Source organism: Episyrphus balteatus, chromosome 1 (genome assembly GCF_945859705.1).
Source record: "Episyrphus balteatus chromosome 1, idEpiBalt1.1, whole genome shotgun sequence".
Classification (NCBI taxonomy): domain Eukaryota; kingdom Metazoa; phylum Arthropoda; class Insecta; order Diptera; family Syrphidae; genus Episyrphus; species Episyrphus balteatus.
In genome coordinates, this window is record NC_079134.1 from 75,051,149 (window position 1) to 75,062,353 (window position 11,205).

An 11,205-nucleotide genomic window follows, 5' to 3' on the forward strand; every position below is an offset into this window, starting at 1 on the left:
GACTTAAAAACTTTTGTGATAAATGGGGCCTGAATATAAACACCTCAAAATTAAAAATTATGATCTTTGAAAGCACCCGTCCAAGGAGAAACCCGCTAGAAGCATGGTCATTGGATCGTGAACCTATAGAGGTGGTTAACCAATTTAAGTATTTAGGTGTTCTATTTTATAGCAATCTAGACTTCCGGCCCCATGTTAAAGAAAAATGCTTATCTGCAAAAACTGCAATAAACATTATATGGAACAAAATCTTCTGCAATAAGTACATAGGCATCTCAGCTAAATTTAGAGTTTTTGAAGCTACTATAAACTCATGCTTATGCTATGCCAGTCAAGTTTTTGGTTACCAAGATCTCGATGAATTTGAGGTAGTGCAACGCTTCTTTTTTAAACGAATATTCAAACTTCCAAATTATACACCAACTTACGCTATACATGTGGAATCAGGTATCCCTCCGATTATCCTAAAAATCTTAAATTTAATGCCGATTACATAGTAAAAGTAATGCAAAGGTCAAATGAAAATCTTCATAAGCAAATGATGGATTTCGCATTCCGAAGGAATTTATTGCCGTTTAAAGAATGGTATGAAATAGCAAATGCACACGGATTTAATCTAAACCTTAGTACAACTACTCTTGCTAATTGGAAAGGTAGGTTTTATGAATGTATTGCATTGGTTGATGATTCATTGTATCTCAATTTCTTGAATAGGGCTCGAACCTCTCCAAGCAGATTGGTCTATAAGCAACTCAATCACACTTTGTTTGTAAACAATTATTTTAATAGTAATCTTTCTGCAAATCAAATAGGTAGGTACTTTGTTTAAAGCAAGAACTGAGATGCTAAATCTGAATTACAAAACCTCACAGAAATGATAATCCCAGGTGTAACCTCTGCAATCGAAATGAAATCGAAGATGTCAACCACGTTTTAGCCGTTTGTCCAATTCTACAAGAACTTCGAAGACTTTATTTTTCCAAAAGCTTTCTCAATCACCAGGAAGCGAAACAAATTTTAAACGGAGATTGGGGTTGGAAGGACCTTTACAATTTTATTGATCATGCCTTAGATTACCGAAACAGTTTTTTAGAGTAAATTTAAATTTTTAAATATATGTATATTAGAGTGTCCCAGCCTATAAGGGCGAATTTTTTTTTTTTCGTTTTTGAATACACATACCCTTTAATTTTTTTTTAATTGACCCTAATAACTAAAATATAGAATATTATAGAAATCGGATAACGATAACACCAATACGATATTATTATGATACGGCGAAATCATCAAGTACTTACATGCAAATGACTCTAATAGAGTGTCCCAAAAAAATTATAGTTGTTTTTTTTTAACGCATACCCTCTAATTATTTTTGAATCGTGTTAAAACACGTATAAATAAAATTTCATGTAACTAGGACCACAGCAACCCGTGCCGACTTGCGTTGATACATGTAAGTACTTGATGATCATAATAATATCGAGTATCATAATAATATCGTATTGGTGTTATCGTTATCCGATTTCTATAATATTCTATCTTTTAGTTATTAGGGTCAATTATAAAAAAATTAAAGGGTATGCGTATTCAAAAACGAAAAAAAAAATCGCCCTTATAGGCTGGGACACTCTAATGTATATGTATATTTATGTATCTTTATCTAAGATGTAACGAGGAAATGTATATTATAAACTTGGATATTATGCTTATTTAAATTCAATCTATTTATTCAATTGTCTACATAATCTATTTATAAATTTAGTATATCTAATCTTAAACTTTCTTTTTTTACTCTCGATAAATGTCAATTTTCAGGCAGACGGCAAATATATTTTTTGCCATGCTAATATTCTTATATAATTTTTCAAATGTATTTCGAGTTTTGGTCAAATAAAGAATTTGTAATAATAATAATAATAATATTAGCTTTAAAAAAACCTTTGATAACTCTTGACACAACATCTGTGATAAATTGAACTGTGATAACAACTGTGATAAAATCGAAAATTATTTAAAATTTTTAGAAAGTTTTCCCCAACTAGACTTATCTGAACCAATATTTGAAAGAACTGATATAATTGATAATGTACTGAAGCTTGATGATTCATCATCATATGGTCCAGATGAAATACCACCTTTCATTGTTAAACGTTTTATATCTGTTTAAGCGTGTCCTTTGTGTTATCTGTTTTATGTATCAGTTCGTACGAGTGTTTTCCCAAACGTTTGGCAGTCCTCATATGTTGTACCACTTTTTAAGAATGGTAATAAATGCAACATTGCTAACCCCAGAGGAATTGTGAAGTTATCCTGCATTCCAAGATTATTTGAAAAACTTGTCTTGGGAATAGTAAAAGAAAGATACAAAATCATAATTTCGCCTAACCAACATGGATTTATGAAGAATAAATCCACTGCTACCAATCTTATGGAGTTTTGCTCGGATGATGTTATTACGAAGAACCAAAATGGTTGCCAAACTGATGTCGCATACCTGGACTTATCCAAAGCATTTAATCGTGTGCATCATAAATTACTTCTAAAAAAAAATTGGATTCCCTATATGGTTTTTAACTTGGTTAGTCTTACCTTCACCAAAGAACACAGCATGTTTGTTTTAAAAATGAAATTTCAAAAAAGAAAATAGTGCACTCGGGTGTTCCTCATGGAAGCCACATTGGTTCTTTTTCATTTTTAATTTTTATCAATAATCTAAATAATATAATAAATCATTCCCATCCACTTTTATTCGCCGATGATGTTAAACTACGGTTATCGTTTAAAAACAATGATGAGCATCGTTTATTGCAAGAAGACTTAAATACTGTCTCTACTTGGTGTGATATAAATGATATGGAGCTAAATGTTTCTAAATGTAAATGTATGACTTTTAACCGTCACCTTTTTTAAATACATATCTGTTGTGCGGTCAACCTCTCCAAAGAGTTGATAATATGTGTGCTCTTGGGGTCTTAATGGACTCTAAACTTGACTTTAACATGCACATCGACTACATTATTAATAAAGCTAAAAGCCGTCTAGGATTTGTGTGTCGGTTTGCAAGTGAGTTCAAAGTCCCTTATATATTAAAAACATTATATTAGGCGTGTTTTTTTGGCAAAGCTATCCGCAGAAGGATTTTCCAACTTAAACTTATACACTTGGTCAAAATTCTATCCGCAGCTTGGTTTAGCTTGTATTCTTATCGGCAGCTGCGTATTGTTTTTGTAATGCATGTAAACGCCAACTGCGGACACGGATAGCAATTCCAAAAAAAACACACCTATTGAACCCTTATGCGATCGTGTCTTGAGTATTGTAGCTGTGTCTGGAGTCCGAGTTATTGTATTAATATTACCCGTTTAGAATCTGTGCAAAAGAGATTCCTTTTGTACGCACTTCGTAACTTGCCATGGGATGATAACAGACATTTACCACCATACGCCCAGCGATTGAATTTGATCAATCTCCCATCACTTATTCATCAAAGGACTACATCAAGTGTTTTATTTGTTTTTAATATTTTAACTGGTGAAACTGATTCAAATTATCTTTTGTCACAAATATGTATAAACTCTCATTCACGTTCATTAAGATCAGTAGATTTTATTTATCAAAGATTTAATAGAACGATCTATGGTTCACATGACCCGTTGTATGCTGCTTGCACATTGTTTAATAAGTACTTTAATTTAATTGATTTTAATGTGTCAAAAAGTTGTTTAAAACTAAATTGTATATATATTTGCAATCTCAAAGCTAATAATTATTGTAATTTGTAGCTAAATAAATAAATATAAATATAATCAATTTAATTCAGATTATAGTTTAATACAAAATTTATTGATTCTGCATCAGCTACTAAGTATCTACATTAATCAACAATATATATTTCTCGCAATATTCTTATTTTATATGCATACAAGTGATTTATATAAATGAATATGAATAAGAAAAATTTTCAAAAAAATTCAAAAATTTTTGAGAAACCCAACCTTTTAAATAAAAGGTTCGTTTTCAGAGCCGGTTTTAGGGGGGGGGCAGCCTGGGCCGTCGCCCAGGGGCGCAAGAATTGAGGGGCGCCGCAGGCGCCCCGAACTTTTACAAAAGTTATATAAATAACGAAGTCTTTCCAATCGATGTTTTATTTTTTTTTTACATTCACAAAGGCGCCCCAATTTTTTTCTATTTTACATTTTCAACGGCGCTCGTATTGTTTGTCCTAAACTTTTTGAAGAATGAAGGCGCCTCCCAATTTTGGGTTAATTTATTTGGCTTCCGGAAGGACAATGGTGTCCAAAATCTTCGTTCATCTTTGAAGAACAAGGCGCCCCAATTTCTTTTGAAAGACTAAAGCAATCCTAATATTCCTCCTACCAATTTAATTTTTGCAAAGGTGCCCTATAATAATGAATAAGGAAAGAGAAGGGAGACGGACAGAATCCCGAAATTAAAAATCCAGAAAGCCCAAAATCCAGAAAACCCTTAATTCCGAAAACCCAAAAACACAAAATCCCGAAAACCCACAATCCCAAAATCCCGATTTCCCGAAAACCCAAAATCCAGAAATGCCAAAAATTGACAGCTTCTCCATTTCTCATAAAAACTACGTTTCTGTGCGTTGTTCCCCCCTCCAGGGCACTCTAAGTCATTTCAATTAACTGTGAAAAAAATCAGAGTTTCTCGGGTTTTCATTTTACATCGAACACCTCAGAGCTTTAGTTTCATCAGCGAACATCGAACACAGAGGAAATAACTCTGGTTGAAAAAGGAGCTACAAAAAACGCTTGACAACGAATTCGGAGCGACCCAGAGTGCCCTAGAGCTCACAACGAACAAACCTTATACTTATAAAGGTATGTTGTTTTCGATTGGCCGTCCGGAAGCGCCTGGAATCATTAAAAAGCGTGCTGCAAGTTTTTTATTCTCCTAGTGAAAAAACAAAAACAAAATAATTGATTTTTCACCAATACAGATATTAAATTTTAGAATTGGGTGGAAGCGATTCAAAGTTTTTTATTGGATTTCAGAATGAGTGAATCATTGAGTGATTCCAATTTAAAACGACATTAATGTACCTTGTTGAAAAAGTTTTTGAAAAAATATTGTTCAAATAAAACCAACTGTACTTTGTACTGTAACTTTAAATGTGTTTAAACAAAAAAGTCAGAGATAAAGGTAGTCTTGTCAATTGAGCCTAAATGACATAAATAATTATTTTTTTTTTAAGTTAACCTTTTTAAGTTAATACACTGCACATTTTTAATAAATGCATTAACAAGTATATGAGGGGTAAGACATAATCTGCTATTGCTTTTTTTCGTGATTTTAAAAAATTGTTTTTAGATGAATTTTTTTTTAGAGGCGCCACTTGCAATCTTGCCCAGGGGCGCCGGTAGTGCTTAAACCGGCACTGTTCGTTTTGGTCCTACTACAAATTGATTTTCCTTCTACGGAATCACGAAAACTCTTAGTTACCAATTTTTAAGTAGGAAAATCGCTACAGATCGAGATAGTGGCAGACAGACAAAATTATTGCGAGACCCAATTTTTCGCTTTTTGTCCGTAAATCGTAAACCGCAAGTACAGGGGTTTCCAATAAGAATTGTTATTTTGAATAGATATTTCGGTAGCTGTCACTTTTGAAGCTGTCGTTTTTTGACATTTGACAAGTAGAAACTACGCCATTAATAAAAATGGAACGATACACGCTTCAACAACGCATTGAAATTATTAAAATTCTCTATAAAAATGGTGAAAATTAGGCAGAGACGGTTCGTAAAACTAAAACATTTTTGGGTCGTCGTGAATCACCTTGTCGGACCGCAATACAGAAATTGGTGGACAAATTCGAGCTGTTAGGACAAGTTAGTGGTGTGAAGAATAAAACCCTTGAACAACTGAGAATATTGCTATTGTAGCCCAAAGTGTTGAAGAAAACCCAGGTTTGTCCATTCCTCGTCGTTCTTTGGAATTAGGCATTCAACAAACGTCATTACACCGTATTTTGCATAACGACTTGGGTCTTAAGGCCTATAAAGTTCAGTTAACACAAGAACTCAAGCCGGCTGATCATCGACAACGTCGTGTCTTTGCTGATTGGGTCCTTGAAGTGTATGAAAATGATCCGGAATTTCATCGAAAAATCATCTTGACTGATGAGGCCCATTTCCACCTCGGAGGCTACCTCAACAAGCAAATCTGTCGCATCTGGGGCTCGGAAAACCCAAGAGTTATTGTTGAAAAGCCTCTCCATCCTCAACGGGTGACTGTTTGGTTCGGTCATTGGACCTTACTTTTTCGAAAATGAGGCTGGAGCAACAGTTACGGTCAATGGATTGCGCTATCGAGAGATGATTAATGATTTTTTATGGCCGGAATTGGATGGTATTGATCTGGACAACGTTTACTTTCAACAAGACGGCGCTACGTGCCACACAAGCAATGAACCATCTATCTTTTACGGGAAAAGTTTCCGGACTGTGTTATCTCTAGAAGAGGTGATCACAATTGGCCACCGAGCCGAGATCTTGTGATTTAACACCTTGCGACTTCTTCCTTTGCGGCTACGTGAAAGATAAGGTTTACGCCGACAGCCCAGCGTCGATTCAAGACCTCAAAGATGGAATTCGTGAGGCTATCGAGGGCATAGGGCAGCCACTTTGCGATTTGGTTATGAAAAATTTAATTGAAAAAAAAAAAACCTTTATTGCAACTGAAAAAAAATTGCATCAATAAAAAAAATTGTATTAGGTACAACAGAAAAATATTTTCATTAAAAAAAATAATTATTGCAACTAAAATTGTAAGAAGTTCGACGATTATTAAAAATGAACTATTTATTGCCCACACCCCCACGTACGAAAGTTTCCAGTCTTGCTATTTTTTGTTTATGGGCATGTCGCCCAACGACATCGGCTTAATACTCCAGTCAAAGCGTCGGAAATAAGGGCCTCACCTTGCGCAGAGAGGCACTGTCAGTTTTTATTTCATGGATCGATAGGGGTATATTTAAAAGGCTTAAACCCAATTTCTCACCACCTGATCATTCTTTTTAGCGGAGTTATTCACAAAAATGCATTTTTTGGGATATTTTACTTCTAAGCTAATATCTTTGCTGCAGATTGTCGTAGACCAAAAAATAAACATAAATTCTCTTCCTTAAAATATTTTCTATGGTTGTATGTAATTTCATTGTATTTGAGTGAGTATATACAAAATGGCAGCCATTTAAAGTCAAATTCTTGCTGTTAAAAAACACATTTTTGTCATTATTTCGAAAAAACCTTATATTATGATTGACATTTTTCTAATTTATTTTGTAGCCCTATTCATGTCCTGCATTTTACAGAAAAAATCAGCCCTTTATCACCAAAGGTGGCCGAGCAATTGATAAATGAACGCATGCAAAACCGGTGCGAAAACACCCAAAAATATCGTTTTTTGGGAATAACTCGGCTTCAGAGTGTCCTACGACAAAAAATAAAGCTATTAATTGTTCGTTACAACATTTTCTATCGATTTAATGCACATTATTTTTGTTGAAACAAATAAAAAATAAGTTATATTAAGTCAAAGACGTTTTTTTGTTTAGCAAACTTTTGCCTTTTTATTTTATAAACAGTGCAAGTATTTGCTAACAAAATAAAATTATCTACAATTTAAAAAAAAAATAGCTCTCTACGACCCACACGAGCCGAGAAATTAATTTTTTAAAAAAGTTCCAAACGCCCATTGAAAAACATGAGACAAATCCTCTTATAACAAGAAACAATGAAAACAACCCCTCTCACTGAGAACTATTATTCGAATTTTTTTTAAATTTTCTTACGGAATGATGCTTTCTTAAAATTATAATAACTCGGCTCGTGTGGGTCGTAGAGGGCTAATTTTTTTTTTAAATTGTAGATAATTTAAAGGGCTACAACAGTATTGTATTTTGTTAGCCAATACTTGCACTGTTTATAAAATAATAAGGCAAAAGTTTGTTAAACAAAAAAACGTCTTTGACTTAATATAACTTATTTTTTATTTGTTTCAACAAAAATAATGTGCATTAAATCGATAGAAAATGTTGTAACGAACAATTAATAGCTTTATTTTTTGTCGTAGGACACTCTGAAGCCGAGTTATTCCCAAAAAACGATATTTTTGGGTGTTTTCGCACCGGTTTTGCATGCGTTCATTTATCAATTGCTCGGCCACCTTTGGTGATAAAGGGCTGATTTTTTCTGTAAAATGCAGGACATGAATAGGGCTACAAAATAAATTAGAAAAATGTCAATCATAATATAAGGTTTTTTCGAAATAATGACAAAAATGTGTTTTTTAACAGCAAGAATTTGACTTTAAATGGCTGCCATTTTGTATATACTCACTCAAATACAATGAAATTACATACAACCATAGAAAATATTATAAGATATTAGCTTAGAAGTAAAATATCCCAAAAAATGCATTTTTGTGAATAACTCCGCTAAAACGAATGATCAGGTGGTGAGAATGTATGTTTATTTTTTGGTCTACGACAATCTGCAGCAAAGATATTAGCTTAGAAGTAAAATATCCCAAAAAATGCATTTTTGTGAATAACTCCGCTAAAAAGAATGATCAGGTGGTGAGAAATTGGGTTTAAGCCTTTTAAATAAACCCCTATCGATCCATGAAATAAAAACTGACAGTGCCTCTCTGCGCAAGGTCAAATGACGCTTTGACTGGAGTATAATGTATACGCAGATACGCACACTATGCTCATGTTCATATTTCACCAACACTCTGCACCTCATATGGATGTCTAGATGTCTACACACAATTGAACAGTCTGATCGGTGCCCAGTGCCCATGAAATCTCAAAATCAGCCGACACTCTCTTATGAAATATATTCAATTACATACAGTTTATGTAAATATCGTCGGCGTAAAGCAAAATTGTTCTTAAAAATCCTATGTACTTAGAACAATTTTGCTTTACGCCGACGATATTATACCTATTTGAAATGTTTCACAACAGCTGATTGCTTGGAAAGTCAAAGACGAGTTGAAATCACTTCTATGTTCTATCTACCCACATGCACTCTTTTTTTTATTTTCGCGGGAGAGTGAGTAAGGTCATGGTCGTAAGAGATCATTTCGTATTGTTCTCTTCTTAAATTAAAAAAAAAGCTTTTTTGTCGGCTGAAAAATTCTCTTCTCCTTTTTGATTCCAATTTATAAAGCTCTTGTCAGCTGAAACGTGTCGGCTGGAAAAAATTTTGATGATATTTTTTTCTGTGGGATGCGATATCTGTATATAATTGTCTGTGTTTCTATTTTTTTAAGAAAAATATTTTTTTTCTTATTATAAAAAAAAATTCGGAGATATAAGCGTTGGAAGTTGGGGGCGCGAAAAAGCTTCTGGGAGCTGAACGCTTTGACCTAGAGACATGGGAGTGGTGCCATATGAAAGCTTATATTCGCAGCTACCCGAGAAAATCGCGTTTGAAAGTTTGGGTAAATTTTTTTTTAGAATAAATCCCCGAATCTTTGAACGCTCCTGGAAGCTAAACTGTTTGACAGCAATTTTTGGGAGTGATGCCAAATAATAACTTGTGTCAAGAGCCTACGCTTTGCACATTGTCAGATTTTTAAAAAATCGCGTTCCATGTTAAACCGCCACATCATGCCTATTTTTTTCAGAATCGTGCCGATTTTTTTTTACTTTTAAGTTCGCCTGGTTAGAGAACGCGTGGACTTACAGGGATGGGAGTTGTACCCAAATGTAGGTTAGTGTCCCCGCTACCTTTTGGCATCAAAAATTTTTTTTTTCATTTTTCTCAAAATTCCGAGACATAGGCGTTGGAAGTTGGGGCGCGAAAAATCTTATGGATATTAAAACTAATATATTTTTGGTATTGGGTCCACCACACACTTAAAACTACCTGTTTTCAGAAACCACAAAATATATTTGTTTACGATATAATAAATAACATAATATTTTAATATTTCAGCCCCCAATAAAAAATAAATCTATCGAACTACCTGTTTGAGAAACCACAAAACTCATTCAAAAATAAACGCGTGACAATAATAAAATAAAAAATAAATGCATACTAGGGTGGTCCAATTTTTTGGTTTTTACATTTCCGTTGTTCCCCACTCAAAAATTGGTTGCATATGTGTTTTGTATTACACACGTGAAATTTCAGCTTTTTAGGTGAAGTGTAAGTGGGCGCTCAACAGGCTCAAAGTTTTTGCTCACATGCTGTTATAGCTGGGTCCTCATGCCTAGTAATTAACTCTTGTTTTGATTTATCAAGTGGATTAAGTTATGATGTGGTAAAGTTTTTCATAAAAAACCAATAGTTAAGTGATATTTTCACAGATAATAATTTTTGTTCATTTAAATTCGTCTGTATTTTTTGCTTAAAGTTAACAAAACAGAATTAATCAATGAAATACGAGCTAGTGACTCAAAACCAAAGAAACATGAAAATCATTTAACAAAGTCTAATATTCCAAAGCTGATGAGCGCCCTCTTCCTTTAACTTTAGAGGGCTAAAACTTTTAGCATGTGTTGGTATTGATGTCTGTAGCAAAATAATGCGTGGGGAACTAATGAATTATATGGTTTATTTTTTTGCCTTATAACGTGAACCACACTAATGCATACCCTTTCATAATATCCTATCCATATTGCACGACCTACACATTGTATATCTTTTTCATTGACCTGTGATAAAAATAACTTCAAACCTATTCATGGACCAAGCGCGTCATAAACATTTTACCAAACTTTCAACCCCTAATAAAAAAATAATATAATTATATAAAAATAATTCCATTAATAACTAGAACCAAATATCTTAAGCTATGGTGTTTTATAAAAGTTTAAAATATTTGCATATTTCATTATACTTTCCAAATAAAAATCAATGTAACCTCTCACTCATCACAGCTCAGCTCACCCAGCAGCTCAGCTCACCGACACACAGTGTGTCGTCCCCTTATGATTAATCACTGTTTTTTTTGTTAAAAATTAATATTTTTGCTATTAAAATATAATTAAGAAGTGTCAACTCATATGAAAACATATTTATCTTAGAAAATAACCCAGGTTATGTATTCAAAATAAGCTCCGAAACATGAGTACCTCGGAAATCGAAAATATTTTGAGGAATTTATGGGAATCTTTGAGAGTGTATATTTTACGTTTGGTAATTGTTTGAA